Source organism: Microtus ochrogaster, chromosome 4 (assembly GCF_000317375.1).
Source record: "Microtus ochrogaster isolate Prairie Vole_2 chromosome 4, MicOch1.0, whole genome shotgun sequence".
In the NCBI taxonomy this organism is placed as follows: Eukaryota; Metazoa; Chordata; class Mammalia; order Rodentia; family Cricetidae; genus Microtus; species Microtus ochrogaster.
Genome location: NC_022011.1, coordinates 84026161 through 84043340, shown reverse-complemented (window position 1 = coordinate 84043340; position 17180 = coordinate 84026161). Strand labels below are relative to the sequence as shown.

Genomic DNA, 17180 nt, shown 5'->3' with positions numbered 1-17180 from the left:
CTGTCTCTGACCTGGTCATATCTCTTTAAAATATTCCTTCACTCCCCTTTCTTGCTTTCTTTATTAAATTAAAACCAACGTCCCTGTTATTGCCAGCACCCAGCAGCAGTCTTATCCTTGTCTGAAATACTGCATATATATTTCTTACTAGATCAAATCCCCAACCAGTAGAAAAAAATGCTTATTGCCAGAAATATCTGAGGTTTTGTTCTCTGCTGTGTTTACAACGCCTGTAAAATGGTAGGTTGTCAATATCTGAATTGTCTACGCACAACCTATGAGATCCTAGCAGGCTTGACTTTCTTGGGTCTCCCGCAGGAGAGAGGAACAAGATGGTTTATGTGGAGGAGATTCTCCTTCTAATTACTCCTTTCTTGAGAATTGTAAGCAAAGTCTTTTGGCTTAAGAGAGCTGGTCTTTTTTTGGCTTTTATTCTTTGAGAATTTTGTACAATGTTTTTAGGTCATATTCACCCCTCCTCCAACTCCTCTCATATCTCCCCCTTTCCCAACCCACACAACTTTGTGTCCTTTCCCGTCCCCTCCCCCATCATCAAATCCAATTTGTGCTGCCCATGTATTCTTGGATGTGTGGCCTTCCACGGCAGTGTGATCGATTTACCAAGGGCAAAACTCTTAAAGAAAACCGGCTCCTGTCTTCCAACAGCTATCAGCTGCCAATAGCTCCTTTGCCGGAGGTGGGACTTCATGTCCACCTTCCCGCTCCATGCAGGGCTTTCTTTTGACTTGACCTTACACAAGGCTTGTGAATGGAGTCACACTTGCTGAGCTCTTGTGCAGCTGCCCTGTTGTCTCCAGTGGACTCTGCTTTCTTGTATTCATTCACCACCTCTGGCTCTTATAGTCTTTCCACCCTGCCTTTTACAATGATACTTGAACCCCGGGAGGAGGGGATGTGAAACAGATTTCCCATTTAGGACCAAGCGTTCTGCAGTCTCTCGTTCTCGGCACCTTGTCCAGTTGTGGGTCTCTGTGTTCATTTACATCTAATGTAAATAGATGCAAATTGATTTTTCTGATGAGGGTTGAGATATGCATTGCTCTATGGTTATAATAATGAGTCGTTAAGAATTGGCTTGCTACTATGTCCATTTAGTAGAATAGCAGTAGCAGGCTCTTCCCTAGAGCCTAACCTGTCAAGCCACAAATTATTGGCCTGACAATGGTGCCCAGGTATGGGTTTCATCTTATAGAGTGAGCCTTCAATCTGATTAGAAAACGGTTTGTCACTCCCTGATGTTCACACTGCTTTTACATTAGCAGGCTTGTCTTGCCAGGCCAGACATTATTGTAGCTTTCAGGGTTCACAGCTAAGACTGATGATCATGTTTTTCCTTTGGTAGTGTGCAAATTAGTCAGTATTAGTTTGAATGATGGTGTGCTTTGCTGTACAAAGCGTTTTAGCGTTGTGAGGTCCTATTTCTTAATTGTTGGTCTTTTGACAATTTTATTTACGTGTATGGATATTTTGACTGCATGCATGTTTGTGTACCATGTGTGTACCTGGTGCTAGAAGAGGCCAGAAGAGGGTGTTGAATCCCCTAGGACTGAAGCTACAGATAGTTGTGAGTTTTTGTGTGGGTATTCGGAATGAACGTCAGTCCTCTGGAAGGGCAATCAGTGCTGAGCCACTCTCCATGTGCCTAACGGTTGATCTGAACTTCCTGTGCTATTGGAGTCCTGACCAGAAAGGCTTTCTGTTCCAATAAGTTCAAGCATATTCCTTACTTTCTCCTCTGCTAGGTCCAGGGCCGCAGGTCTTCTGTTGAGTTCAGCTTTGTGAGGTGTGGGAGATCAGGATCAAGTTCCATTCTTCTCCGTATTGGTATTCAATCTGACCAGCACCGTACTTGGATGGCACTGAAAACACGTTTTTTTAGGTTAGGGCAGCAGCATCAAGCACACTGATCAGGTTCCTGGAAATCTGAAATTAAGACATGAGAAAGTATACTTAGCTGGCAGGGGAGATGCCATGATCACCAGGGTGGTTTTCCCAGGGCCAGGCTCATCCCTCATGCACCGTATGTACTGAGCCCTGCGATTTCTCTAAATGTGGGACACTCAGCTGCAAAATTTGAGGTGGTGGGGGGTCTGCGTTCACACCCTCCCCGGGAGAAAAGTCCCAGGACATGGTGGCTCACACCTTCGTCCCATTACCTGAGGCTGAAGTCAGGATTACCGTGAGTTTGTCTGAGGCCAAACTGGGCTTCATGGTGAGTTATAGGTCAGCTTGGGTGACCTATAGAGTGAGACTTTGTGTCGATAGAAAGATAATAAAATAGAATAAAAGGTGAGATAGGGTTTTAAGGAAAAGTTTTATTAAAATGATTTTTAAGTAAAACAATTTTATTTAAGGTGTTTATTTAAAATGCTTTGTAATAGTAGTATCTTCTAATGCTATGACTTAAATGGACTCAAGGGCATAACAGCCCCTCCCCCCACTTCCCTGCAATTACTAACGGTCTCTGCCCCAGTCCCATCAATGTGACAGGCTAACGTCACTGTCAAAATGGTAAACTATCCAGGCTTCCTTGTCCTTTGTTTGCTTCAAAACTTTCGGACATTTCTCGGCTTACTATTTCTCACCGTGGTAATAATGTAAGTTGAAATTAAGGTAGTCAACGTTACAGCTTCTGGGAAATCACTGGGCATAGGGAGAATAGCAGTTCCTGACTGGAAGGAAATTTAGAGCCCGGACTAAATTTCCGGGACTGTAGTTGCCTGCATTTCATTAGCTCACGTAATTGATAGCGATGCTAACGCATTAAAATGATTATTCTTTAGTGCCCAGCTTGCAGCATTAGCACACATGTATTTCATTAACACACATAAGCAAGAGCATTTATACGTGTGGTAGCAAATGAGCCTTTAAAAGTCGTTTTGTAATGAGTGGGTGTTCGTGTGGCTGATCCACGAGTGTGTGTAAATGTGACCACCCCTGTATGCCACGGTGACATCTTTAAGTAATTGGAAATTCAGTGGAGAAGTTGTGTCCAGCCTTAGGACCACTCTCAGTTAAAAGGTTATACCTTTTAGTAGTGAAATAGGTTGCCCTCTCAGCCATACCTGAGAGTGGAGAATTTATTAGATGAGGTACAATCTCATTGGGTTCATTGGGTATGCAAGGTAAATAACCTCATTAAGAATGGAAGCTGAAGGAGATACAGTGCTATTCAAATAGGGCAAAAAGGGGCCAACAAGGTAGAACAAAGGCAGTTATGGAAGTCAACCACTGCTTTTATTTTGTGCTGAATAAAATAGATCACCAGGTTTGCTACTTAAAATCTAGAGGAGCCAAAGAAGGAGGCCTGGGCATATTTATTTTTTTGTTCAAAGCATTGGATTAGTCATGAATTAATGGTCATGAATTAATGGAACTATTCCCAAAAGGTAGAAAATGTTTATTCTCATGAGTGTATTTTTAAAGGGCTGTAAAGGAAGATATCCTCTTGGGCACATTCCCCCAAATGTGGGCATACCCCGATAGCTGACTTAAACATTTACAAGTTTCCCACACCTTCTCTTATGCTAGAATTTATTTATTTGATTTTGATTAAAAATAAAGTTATTTTCATATAGTATATCACAATCACAGTTTTCCCTCCCTTATTCCCTTGCAGATCCTCCCTGCCTCTCCAGCCTTCCAACTGCAGGCCTTTTTCTTCTTTTAAAAGAAAACAAACAGGCAAATAAAAAAAAAAACAGACTAAAATAAAATACAAGGAATAATCTAATGAGAGAAAGGAAGGAAGGAAAGAGGGAAGGAATGAAGAAAGACCATGAAGAATGCACACACACACACACACACCGAATCCTCACAACCGTAATATATATAAAGACAGTGCATGTGCTATTAGGAAGAATGTGTCCTTTGTAGCGTTTCCTCGGAGTGTCCTTAACATATCTACCCGGTAAGCCATTTTCTCTGTGGTGTGGTTTAACGCTGAGGTTTCCTTGTGTTTTGGTTTTAGATGACCTATTGGACTTGAGTGAACCACCCACTGTCATATCAGAGTGCACTTGACCTTTTATCTGCCTTGCTGTCTGTCTGGTACATGTGCATTTAAACTTGGTATACCTTCTCAATGCATTTTATCCAAGTTCAGAAGTTCCCCAAAGTGTGAGTCTTAGTGTAATGCTCATACTCCTCAGCCCTCCCTCCCCAGCGAGTGGGAATGTGTGAACTGCAGTCTGACAGTAGAAAGACACCTTTTCTGGACTATCTCGCAATCATTAGAAGTAATTCTTGGAGACAAGAATACAGTTAGTTGCTCAAACCTACTGAAAAGAATTTGGAAACAGAATCTTAGCTTTTGTTCCCTTCCCCATGCCCCCTGCCCTAGTCCTCAGAGCCTTACTCTGTCTGCTGAAGCTCCTCATAGCTAGGAACATAGAGCAATCCTGTGAGTGCTATTTCACCTCGACACAGAAACACTTTCCTGAACCGCGTGGTGTCTAAAGGAGGCATTCCAGGTGACACACTATGTTAGCATTCTCAAATTAAATAAAAATGCGTTATTAGGGACCTGCTAAGGCAGTGCCTTAATCCAAGATGGCAGCCATAATAGACCAGGGTATATGTAACTCATGTTCTGCTAGGTGACAGAGTTTGTATGATTTTTGCAAATCATCTGGAAGCTGAGACAAGACAGGTGGTATCATACCTCGGAAGCAGCCCCCTTTTATAACTAGTTTCATCCGCGATGACATGTTTAGTGACAGGTATATAATAGATGTGCAGGTGTGGTCATGGTCAGTTACTCCAGAAAAGAATCACTGTGAAATCTTAGGTGCTCCAAACTCAATTTCTTTATATGACAAAGCCACAAAGTCAGCCCGGAATAGTGAAATTCCCATGAAATTAAATTGATCCTCGAATTATTGCTTAAATGATAGAACAGTAGGAGCCTAAGAACATATTAATGTTAATGTGAATTGCTCACCCAGTGCGGGGCAAGGCCAGTCGCGCAGTGCGCCAGGCATGCTACAAAAAGTCATTATGCTCTCTTTTCATAGACGCATGGTTTATTCTATTCTAAAAACATTTGAGGTTTAAAGGTTTTATACCATGCCTTATGAATAAGAGCGTAATGAGGTTGAAAACCAAAATAGTGCTCACCACAGTGCGCAGAAATAGAAAGAAGAAGCGTTAGCCAAATGGCGCTTGTTCGAATCCCCTTTTCTTAAAATCCAATTTAGTTTTTTGTCTCTTGTCTCATTAACCCCAAGATTTAGAAAAATCAAATGCTGCTCCAATAAAACGAGACTGACAATTCAAACTATTTTAAAAGGGTTTGGTTTTTGCTTCGATCATGCTCCTAAACGTTTTGCAATTAAATGGTCTCACGTTTATCCAATTTCTTTTTGTAACCTATGTGGCTTATCCCGAAGTTTGAGTCCACCTGTCTTAAATGTATCCTGAGCTTTTATTTATGCGGTGAAAATATCGCAGATCAGAGGAATAAGTGCTTCTGATATTATGTTTTGTCATCTCCAGCTAAGAAGATTGAAACTCCGAGAAACAATTTTCTGAAGAAATGAAATCGTGTGCCCTCTGAACCCTTTGGGGAAAACAGCCTTTGTGTTTGCTCAGAATGCGAGACCGTGAAACAGGACAGGAGCAACAGCCGTCCGTGCCACGCATGTGACATTTCTGTCCGGGTGTCTGAAACGTTGTTCTAGAAAGATTTGGGGGGGGGGGAGATTTATTTATTTATTTATTTTTATTCAAGAAATAAGTAGTAAAGATAATGCTGGCCCGATTTTGCTGATATATTTTTCAAATCAGATATATACATTCTTCTGGGGATCTTGGGAGACTGTTGTGAAATCTTTGTGTTGAAGGACTTCCCAGAGAACACATGGGAAGGCGGCTTTGGAAGAGCTCTGTCATGGCGCCCTTTCTGAAAGCATTCGAGTGCTTGTGCTGGTTACTTGACTCCTCCAAGTGCGTGTCTTGGTCTCAGAGAGGGTGAAAGAATTCCTTGAAAAGGAAGGAAATGTTTTAAAAGAAACCCTGACATGATTAATGCTCTAACTGCTCTATTTTTCAAAGAGGAAAAAAATTACATTTAGACTAAAGAATCTCTGCATATTGTTCCTGCTTGTTCCTGATAAAATGATGGTTCATTGTTTGTGAGGTTAAAAATCAAATTTTGACTTGAAAAATACGCCTACATAATATATACAAAAGCATATGGCAGCTTATGTATTCGTGTTATTGTCAGACCTTAGACTTAGGAAAAATACCTTTCCTTATTTTCGTTTTTGAATCTGTTATACAAATGAGCTGAATCACACAAGTAATATTTGGAAGTTTTACTTTTTAGCTAAACTGCATATAGAATTTAAACAGTATATACCCAAGTAGAACTACCTGTCAAAGGCAGTTTATAAATAATGAAACAGAAAAATCTATCTTCATATTTACATTCAATATTATTTTAATGCCAAGTGGTTTTCTAAGCTCAGTTACTCACCTTAATCAACAACTTTGGCTCTCAATATTTGGCTCACTCCAAAAGTTTAGACTTGTCTCCAATGATAAAACCCTGATACTGTTCTGAATATTCAGGGAAATAGGTGGTAATCGGAGAAGGCTACCCCCAAGTAGAGTTCTGGTATTGCTTCGAGAAATGGCATCCTCTGAAGACTAAGTGCGTTGCTGTAGACTAATGACTTTGAAGGGGAAACGTATACATTTGGGGTTTACTCTCTGCTATGGTTAGTTAAAAATCAGTTTCTTTATTGTAGAATTGGAGCTTATATACCACTTGGACTCCAAATGCATCTTTCCTAGATTCTTTAAGAACTCAGGAAACTGTTGGTGAAATGCCTAGCCCCAAGTGCTGGCAACAGAGAAGAGGGCAGCCCTAAAATCATCAGACGAAGTTTGGCAACATTAATTAAATGTTCAGTTGCTAATCACACTCATGAAATAGTTTCCTGATTAGTTATTTATCTGCATGTCTCTATATATCAGAATATATATGTATAAATATATATATACACATATATTATTCTATCCATCTGTCTATTTATCTATCCATCCAGTGGCACAGCAACTTTTGTTTATAAAAGTTATTTTGAGTATTTTTGTGTGCATATGACTTTTTTATGTTTCTGTTAGAATGTTTTTTTTTTTTACTCTAAGTGGCAGAATTAAATTAGTTTAAGCTAGAAGAGACTGTTTGGAAGAGGACAGGGTTGTCTCATATGCCTTAATTCAAGAAGAAGAGGTATGTTAGAACTCAGGGACAATAGAACCTAGGCATTCAAATCCCCTCAGAATGTTCTGTCCAATTTCCAACCATATGTTTTTCTCTCTGCCTTCTGGTCTTACCCCAACAGCTATACGCAGTGTTATCTACATGGTGGAGGAAACAGCCAAAGATGCCAACCCAACCTACAATATTTCAGCACAGCAAAATTCACCAGTTACCATTTCAGTCCTATTGTCGTGACTCCCAGATACCAAGGAGGTCCTTACTGCGAGCACATCGCTGGAAAGGAAGGCACTTAGGGAAAATTGTTTTCAAGGGAATAGAAGTTTTGAGCAGAAACCCTGACAGCCATCTACCACAATTTCCAAACAGAAAGGCAAAGTCCCTGGAGCAGTCGGCAGTATCTCACAGGCAGCAACGCAGACACACACACAGCATGTGTTTGAGAATGGCTACCTTTCCAGTGACATTGCGGTGTTGAAAATGTTCTCCAAACTCTAATATTGGTGGAACAAACCCCCCAGATTTCTTTCACGTCACCCACTAACGGGTCTGTGGTGATGTTTCAGTTAACAGCTGTGAATAGATCCAGCCTTCCTGAGTTGAAATCTACCCTCTAGCTGTGACCTTGGGCGAGTGCCTAACCCCTTGTGCCTCAGCTTCCTCCTGCACTAAGTGGAGATAATACCCACCTCAGGGAAATCAGAAGATTCGACGGGAGGACATCCCCTGACAAAAAGTTAAGGGCTTGATTTGTATTTTTCTTCTTATTTTCATAATTACATAAATAGAGGGATACAATCTACAGGAAAGTGTCTAAGCATCTTTGCATAAGCTCATTCTTCTGTGTGGGTGCTCCTTGTCATCCTTCATGGATGTGCAAAGTTCCTGTGGTGTGCAAGTCTGGCTTTGTTCTTTCGGGTGCTCAAAAGATTTCAAAGGCGAACAACACTGACCTGCTGTTTGTAGGGCTGCTGCTGCCTCCCCCACACATGGTGATAACTGTGAGACTGAGGACTGGGCCTTACTCATTTCTGTATTTTCAGAATTTAGTAAATGAAAGGAGATATTTCTCTTGCCTTTTCTTTGAATCTTTTTCCTTTTAAAAAGATATTTATTCACAAATTCCTATCTATCTACCTAACTATTGTCAATCTACCTATTATCTCTCTCTCTCTCTCTCTTCTATCTTCCTTTCTTTGATCAAAATCCTTTCTATTAAGGCAATTTGATGATAACTAACAACACGCCCACACCAAATTGATATTCTTGATATTGGCTCTGCCATTCCAACTGGGATTCCTTCATTTAATCTTTATTTTATGGAAGTCCCAACAACCTTCAAAGCTCAACTCAAGTACTGTATACTTAGTTAGATATTGGCTAAATAGCCAGTTCTCTTAGCTCAGTCTCCTCCATAGACACGAAGTACTGCCATGTATTTTTAGATATCAGCTTACCCAAGAGTTCTGTCTTCAGAGTTGTATGACGAAACCTTGCATAGTCAAAATGATGCGCATCTGTTCTCGTATGCAGGAGAGGTATATATTAATCCTGGCTTTGAAATTATTAGCTTCATATTTTTAAACTTAGCTTTGCATCTTACAGTGAGCAAGGGACGTTTTTATTTCTCATATTCTTATACTTTGAAATATTTTATAATCTTGGTTTAAAAAAAATTGGGCTCGTTGAAAGATTTATCTTACAAATTCTGATTCCTAATCCTGTTAGACTTTAACTTAATTCAAACTGTTAAATGTAGAGAAGCCAAATAACATTAAGAAGTCAAGTGAAAACTGCCAAGGACAGAAATGAATGTGATTTATGCTATCTCCTCCTAGGTATCAGTGATCAGATTAAAGAAGAGCCAACAGTCTACGGAAACAGCCAGCTGCAAAGTTTTAGAAACGTGAGTTGCCGTGGAGGATATCTGACATCTTAGTTGTACTTGACTGTGCAAAGTCTATGTACAGTAGCATTTGCAGCATCAGTTAGCCAAACATCCCGGCTTATCTGCATTTTTGATGGTTCATGAGGTTGCCATCCCTGCCCACAAATAGGACGGACTGTGTCTGGCAGACATGGATAAAGCTGTGACTTGGTTCCAGTTGCGTCTGCAGAGACCTTTGCCTGTGAAGAAAAGGAGACACACTGTCTTGGTGAGGGTCCAGAGTGACAGGATCTGACTGTGTGCCCAAGAGGCACAGTATACTTCCAGAACAGCACGTTTGGGGCTGGGGGTGGAGCTCAATAGAGGGCTAGCCTAGCATGTGCAAATCTTGGGTTTGACACTTGGCCCCACACTTTCCTATTTAATTGTTGATAAGCCTTTATTTCTCCCTGCCATAAAAAGTAGTGAGCATTCATTCTTGGGATATTTTATCCAAGTGCCTTAAACACTTCAATGGTTATAGTAAATTGGGGCTAGAGAGATAGCTTCTCATTCATATAAAACAATCTAAGAAGTTAAAAAAAAACCCATTTAAATTTAAACAGTAAGGATTGCAAATCTCTCCAAGTATTGTGAAGTTTCCAGGCTAATTTACTTAACAACGAGAAAATATTTTAAAGGGCCTGGAGAGAAGGCTCGGAGCTTAAGAGCCCTGCTGCTCTTCAGAGGATCCAGGTTCAGTTCCCAGCACCCACATGACAGCCCACAGCCATCTGTAATTCAGTTCCAGAGGATTGGGCTTTCTCGGTACACACAGGGAGTACTTACACACATGCAGGCAAAGCACCCACACACATAGAATAAATATTCAGAAGAAGATATTTCAAGATATTATTGCTGGCTTATTGTTATTCTGTTGTCTGACGTTTAACTGTTTATTGCTGGATCCTCGAAAGTCAGGCATGAGGAGCTGCGCTTTTACAAAGGCACACATTCTGTGTGTTTTGTTTTGTTCTTTGGTTCTTTCGACATTCTTTACCTTAGTGATCTGACAGATATCTAGAACAGATCCCTTTGTTTGGTTGTGAATCTCCTGGCTCCCATCCCAAGGCCTGCCATATGTCTTCCTGTTCCCAACCTTCTAGGGAATTCTTCCTTTTCTCCATTTTCTCCATCTCTCCTATCCCTTGCCTTTGCTTTCTCTTCCCACCCTACTATCTGGAAAAGTCTGTTCCTGCTTCCTCCACCTTCCACAGTCTGCCTCTGCCCCTACTGTTAACTGTAGCTCCATTTTAAAAACTTACAATGGCCACTTGATGTCCTGTGGATGTCCTTTCTCTACTGCCCTAGTCTAGTAAGGAACTGTTGACAAACCCTTCTCCGTAATCTCTGATCCATTTGCAACTGTATTTTCTTTGTTTATGATCATTTCTGGCTTTTACAGCCTGCAAGTGGCTCATTTTCCTCTCTCCCCCTATTATTGCTTTTGGCCCCTGCCTCCTTAATTGAACTCCTTTTCCTGGGTGGAGAGGACTCGCTAGCATTGCCCTCCAATCCCTCCGCCCACTCTCCGTTTGTGCCCGCCTCTTCTGGCTCCCACTTGTCTACTGTCCTCACTGTTCACTGATAATAGGAGCTTAACCAAATGCTCACATATTAGACAGATGAACGCTTAGTTGGAAAACGGTTCTACAGTGAAAAATGTATAGATTCAAAACCACATGCCAAATACCAACGTATACTTAAAAAAATCTTTATTTACCAGAGGAGAATGATTGATCCAAGAGCAATATTCTTTCTTAAAAAATATAGATTCCAAGTGTACACTGGTTCAGATTTAATCCATTGAGCATGAACAGCATGCTACCTTTCAATTATTTATTTATTTTTTAAGACAGGGTTTTTCTGAAGCTTTGGAGCCTTTCCTGGAACTCACAGAGATCCCCCTCCTCTGTCTCCCGAGTGTTGGGATTAAAGGTGTGCACCACCACCGCCTGGCTGCTACCTGTCAATTTCAATGTAGCATCTGATGGAGAGCTTACTTAGGTAGATTGTATAGAGTTTGGCTCGCCCAAAGTCATCATTCTTAGGTTGAGTCTGGCATGGAACTTCAGTTGAAATATTTCTTCCTGTACATTGCAACAGGTGCCAAGAGTTTTCTAGAAATGACACGTTTGAGCAGGGGTGGTTTAGAACTTCCTCATGTTCGTGTCTAGGAATTCTTTAGATTTGTTTCTTCTGGGGAAGCATGTACTCAGGTAACTCATTTTTATCTTGGCTATCATAACTGTTATTAACAATTCCTGCTAACCAGAGCTGAGGTAGATTTCCTAACCCTGAAACTGTTCTTTGCCTGGGACCCGCCAGCTTACTGACCGGGCTCCAATGTGTAACTGAATCTCATTTACCAACTGTGGAAACTTAATCAGGAGATGCGGGAACCTTGGAGTGCTGTGCCTTGCTCTCCCTAAATAGAATCTCCCTGTCAGGCCAAATACTCTGTGGGGCTTTGATGGAACGAAAAACAAAACAGAATCCACAACAAGAAGCCCTCCATTCTTGGCAGCCAGAGTCTCTACTTGGCCCTAACGAAGCTGCTGAAACGGTGGCTGTCCCTGGGTTCGTTTCATTCTTGGGTTGTTCATAGCCTCTGCGGATAATTGGCTTCAGTGACCTGAACCCCAAGGTCGGTCAGCTTCTCCACCTGTCTCTGCTCCAACCTCCCCAGCCTTTACGGCAAAGAGATAGCTCTGCCATGGCTCTCTGGGGTGATCTTTGAAGGCTTCCCTAGACTAGTTTTGAGGACTGCACTGCTGTTAGCTCCCCACAGCCCCCCAGCACTGTGTTCTTATTGCTCCCCCTGCCTCCGAAGATTTGGAGAATTTAAATTCCCTTCCCTCCTCTGGGTGTTTGCCAGAAATGTGATTATCGTAATGAGAAGCCTCCTTATTTGCTCCTTAGGCAAATAATCCTGGTGTTTTTGATAAGTAAACAACAAATAAGTCGCCGTGGAACTTCTTTGACTTTCAGGAAAGGTGAGATGTTATGGGTTCATTAATATGTAAAGTGTAGTATGTAGATCTCAATGAAGGTGACAAACAAGTGCCACGCTGGGTATTGCTGAACACAGGAAATGCTTGGTTTGAGCTAATATATACTTTTGGCACCACTTCATCTTAAAATCATACATAGCATCCAGCACCAGCAGGTTGGCTTTATAGCTTCATCTATTACTACCCTGTCACTGTTAATTGTCTTCCCTTACCTCTGCAGTCTTCTACAAATTGGGCCTATCCAAAATGACAGGAGGAAGAACATTAAGCATCTGACAAGATGATATCTAAGTTCAATTTCCTACTCTTTACCTGATTTATACCTGCAGCAGATAATTTTCCTTTCTGTCATAAACAGCCCTATAAATCAGCAGTGCTTATGGAGCAACCGCACCGAGAGCCCCCGGCTTTGCCGCCTCTGTGTTTCCTATTAGGAAGCCATTACTGCAGAATTTTCCTCCTTCAAACAAAAATGATGAAATTTAATACCACTGAGATTACAAAGATTAAGAGCTGAAGGACTGCTGGGGCTTTTCAATTGAAGCAGCTATCTGAGCAATCTTTGCAAAACTCAATAAAAACAGGGTTTCTGCCTTTGACATCATTATCCATCTGTTTGGATGAAATTGCTGTATCATGGTATAAATCTGTGATACAAGTGACATAACCTCTGAAATAAAAGGGAACATTAACTGCTCTATCTTCTGGAGGCCCTGGGACCGGCTGGCTATAAGCTCACTCAAGTGTGATGGCAGTTATTCTGTGTTTTACTAGACTGGAGACAATTATCCTTTGCTCTCCTCCCCTCTTATGACAAACTGTCAGGGCTTCTGCAGAAATGATCTCAAATAGATTTTCTAAAATGCTTAGTACTAGATTGCCTCCATACATTATTTCTTTTCAATGGGCTGAAAATAAAAACCTAATCCACAAATCAATTGCTACATCTATCAGATGCACATTGGTGCACATTTTATTTTGTTCTATCAGGATTTTATACTGCTTATATCCTCTTCGCAGCGTTTTACAAAGATGGGCGTGCTGCAGGGAGGAGGCTTAGCTCAGGGTTCAGGGGGAGTCAAGAGACAGCGCACTGCGGGCAAAGAGATCCTCGGAGGAGAGCATCTGCACTGTGGGCAGGGGCGCCAGCCACCTCAAGCCCTGCAAAGCCAGCCCCGGTAGAGAATGGGAGTGGAGGAAGGCTGTATGTACCACCCTGGCCGAACTCATTTCCTGCCTACCCTCTTCTTGGATTGATAGCCCAGTTAAGGTTCAGTCTTACGTAGGAACGGGATGCCACAATTCTGCCCGCCAAGCCTGATCCTTGGACTAAAGACTTGAGATGCCTTTTAAAACCCCATCTGTAGCCAAAATGTTATTCACTCAGATAAGTGGCTGTGGTACCTCGGGGGCACAGAACTTTTACAGACGTAGACTCATTCTTTAATTTAATCCTGCTTCATAGGCCTTTGTGTGGCTAACACTGTTGGTCTCCGAGGAGCTGGTTACGTAGCCTGGTAGACAAATCAACAGAAGCAGCACAGGCTGTAAACTCCCAGTGTGTTCGCGTCTGCTGCAGAAAACATTCAATCTCCAGCAGACACTTACTTTTCTTGTATTTACAGGTTCAGCCCAAAACATTAATGGGAAAATTCCATTTCTCAGTACAGGTAACGTATCCCACGCAGGACCGGAGAGCCGGCTTTGGCTGTGCCTTCGTTTGCCCCCCACCCCCCTCCGTTTCCCTTGTAGGTCTTGTTAGTCTGTTCTCTCGCTCAGCACTTAATTTTATTTGTTTGCAAAGGAGGACAAAAAAATATAGAGAATTACAGTGGAAAATGTCTTTATAGTCTCTTCCATTTTGGTAGACAGCCAAAACAGAAAACAAAACAAAAAAAACAAATCAACCACTAAGCAATCAAATTTACTTAATGTTATAAATTGCTCAGGGAACTCTTGTAAGTGGTAGATATTAGTTGCTTAAAAGGTCGACTCAGAAGAGGGTAAAGCAGCTTATTTTTGCAGGAATATTCTGGCATCGGGTCTGTTAAGAAATCCCATCAAAATGCAACTTTTTTTTTTGGTTAAATATTTGAATCAATTCAAACATCTGGACAACTGTAGGAGTTTTATAAAATGTCATAGACTAAATGTTTTACATATTTTCTTGCTCTTCGATGGCACTAGACTGGAAAATAATTTGGAGAAAACCAATTTTTATGAAAATCCTGGAGCTGAATATGCAAAGCCTAGTTGATGATCCCAGCACTGAGTGAGAACTTCAGGGAGGGGAAATGAAGTTAGAGTCTGGTCTTTTAAGAGATCCCCAGGTGATTGTGATGTGCAGCCATGGCTAGCTGGGGAACCACAGACACAGGGCCCACCAGCTGCTCTTCATCTCCATGGTAACAGAGGAAGAAGCAAGCATTAACTGTGGCATGAAGTATTTAGGCTAATGTGAGTTTGTCTTTAATTACCAGATTTGCATTTGCCATTATAACCCTTTAGTGAGTATCTTCTCCATGGTCCTGTGCCTAAGATCTGGGTAGCTGCCACTAGGTGAATGCTTTAGGTTACAGACTCTTATAGGCATCTACTAAACACACATAAAAGAAAGCTGTATTAGAAACCAGGTCAATAAAACTTCTTCTCTAGAGACTCGTACTGTTAAAATAAGAGCATACAAAATAAATCTAATTTTAAGTATAAACAACGGAATAGAGTAGAGCAAGATATGAATAAATATAAAACACTCAGGTACACATTAAAGAACATTGCTTACTAAGCCCCAACTATTACAGAGTATATTTAATCTAAGCCTGGTGTGCCTTACAGGGACCAAATGATAACGTGAGTATATTTGACTTTAGTAGAGTTCTCTGTCGCTTTTTCTCAAAAGCTCCCTTCTTTGAGTTGTTGGAAGTAAGTGTATTTTGCCTGTAACATCAGGAGTCATGGAGGAAGATGAACACTAATATGGTATACGCATTTGTCTCTGAATGTTTTGTATTTTAAGTGTTTGGTTCCTTCTCTAAGAGTAGCGGTGCCCACTTCTCCCACAACGTCAACTATTTAATCATTTCTCTTTTCCTCCTTTCAAGAGAAGGTTGTTGCCCAAGTTAACTTTCATTCCTGTACTTTCTGTGCCTGAGGTTTTATACGCTGTAATGCTTCCTTTGCTACTTACCAAACCCACAAGGATAATGAACGCACCAAGGCATTCTCGGAACATTGCTCAATTCATCTTTCTTTCTTTTTCAAATCAGAAAATATGTTGAGACAAAGCTGAGCATTAAGTGTGGACTGTGTGTGTCCCCAGATCAGTCTTCAGGAAAGGGGGGGGCTTTGTTGCTTTACCACTTTAAGTTTGTGCAGATCATATGGGGAGCACTAAAGAAATGATTACACAGTTTTATAAATAAGTTTAGTTAATCTTGTGCATATTGACTTAATTTTTTTTTTAAATCTGTAATGCAACTTTCCCTGTTGTGGTCTTGAGTAAGCAGGAAGACAAGCAGTGTTTGGCACTACAGTGCTTTTTCTAAAGCACTGAGTTGGACGAATGCACATTACTTGAAAATCTTTTACTTTTATGAAACACTGTAAACATGCTATTATGTCTGTTGTAGAAAACTGGGGAAATGCAATAAAAAAAAGAAAAGTAGAAAAAAAATCAAGCTTTATTTCCTAAGGATTAGCCACAGTTGACAGTTTTAACAGAATTATAAGTTACAAAAAATGGATTCATAACTCAGAAAGGCCTTGTAGGAGAAAAAAGTTGTTTCTTTGCTAGTATATCAATAGTTGATGACATATTTAATAGTAGGGTACACTAAAAGGACACTGTAGGAATTTAAGTAAGGATGCTATTACTTTTAATATTTAATATATTGTCTTTTAATTAACCCAAACCAGAGCTTGTTCCTCAATGTGAGTTCTGTAAAGCTGCCCTCAAGAGGTGATCTGATGTGCATCAAGAGAGACACAAGGCTATTTATCACAGAATTATTTCCTGGGACATTAGTAGCTCATGATGTCACGTCCATTGGATGTGAAATGGTTATAGACCAAAGTTATGCAAAACAAACAGATTTTTCAAGCTTTAGGTACATTGTCTGAAATATGTCTTCAAGAATTAGAAAATGCGTGCTACAAAACACACGTTCCAACACCGAAAGGGCAGACTCTGAGTGCTGAGATCGTGAGTCTAATCTTTCTCTGTGTTCACATACTTCCATAGCGAATACTCATCTCTTTTATAATAGTCTTTTTGAAAACAAAATCAACAACACGAGTTAACACACTGCTTCATTTTCTGGGTATCATACTTGGGGCACAGAAGAAGAGTTTGGGAACACCAAGCATCCCCTCTTCAGAACATTTCCTGTGTTTCTAATGACACGGCAGCTGTTTGCTCCGTAATAGTCTGCCCTGAGTTTTATAGAAGCAACATTTTTGTTTTAATTGAGTGCTTTGAAGAGACTTCAGAACCATGGAGCGAGCCGAATAGGGGCCTTCTGTGTGGCGGGGCTGGCTTGTAACACAGTATGAAATGTTTTTCAGGCAGTTTCAGCCCTCCCTGTCGGTTCCGGGCTTTCTCAGGAATCGGCGACCTGGCACCAAAGCTCCTGCAATGTTTGCGATAAAAACTCACTTAGGCAAAGAGAGCCTTGGGAACCAGAGCTAGCCTGAGCTGTACCTATTGCTTGCGTCCCAAGCCTTGGCAACAAAGTCTCCATAAGTCAGTCCAGGACTTATGCTGTAGATAGCAACTGTCTGGGTTGGGCAGCCTCGCTCTTGAACCGCTCACTATGAGATTTTCCCGGAGGGCACACCACTGATTGCCAGTTACCTCCCCTTTAACTATAGATCCCACAAAAAGGAGCCTGGGGTATTACCTTACTTTGGTGGGTGCAGGTAGTCAAACAGCAAGGAGCTCATACTACAGGGCATGAGTAGTTTTAGTGCAACAGAAAATACATTTGATCTTCTG

At 41.1% G+C, this 17180-nt stretch overlaps 1 non-coding gene across 1 annotated transcript; it reads left to right on the top strand.

Annotated features, from left to right (window-relative positions):
• The first annotated feature begins 1967 nt into the window (after nt 1-1967).
• On the top strand, nt 1968-2130 carry LOC113455998. The gene has a single exon (XR_003376895.1). It is a non-coding gene; the product is annotated as a U1 spliceosomal RNA (small nuclear RNA).
• The last annotated feature ends 15050 nt before the right edge of the window (nt 2131-17180 follow it).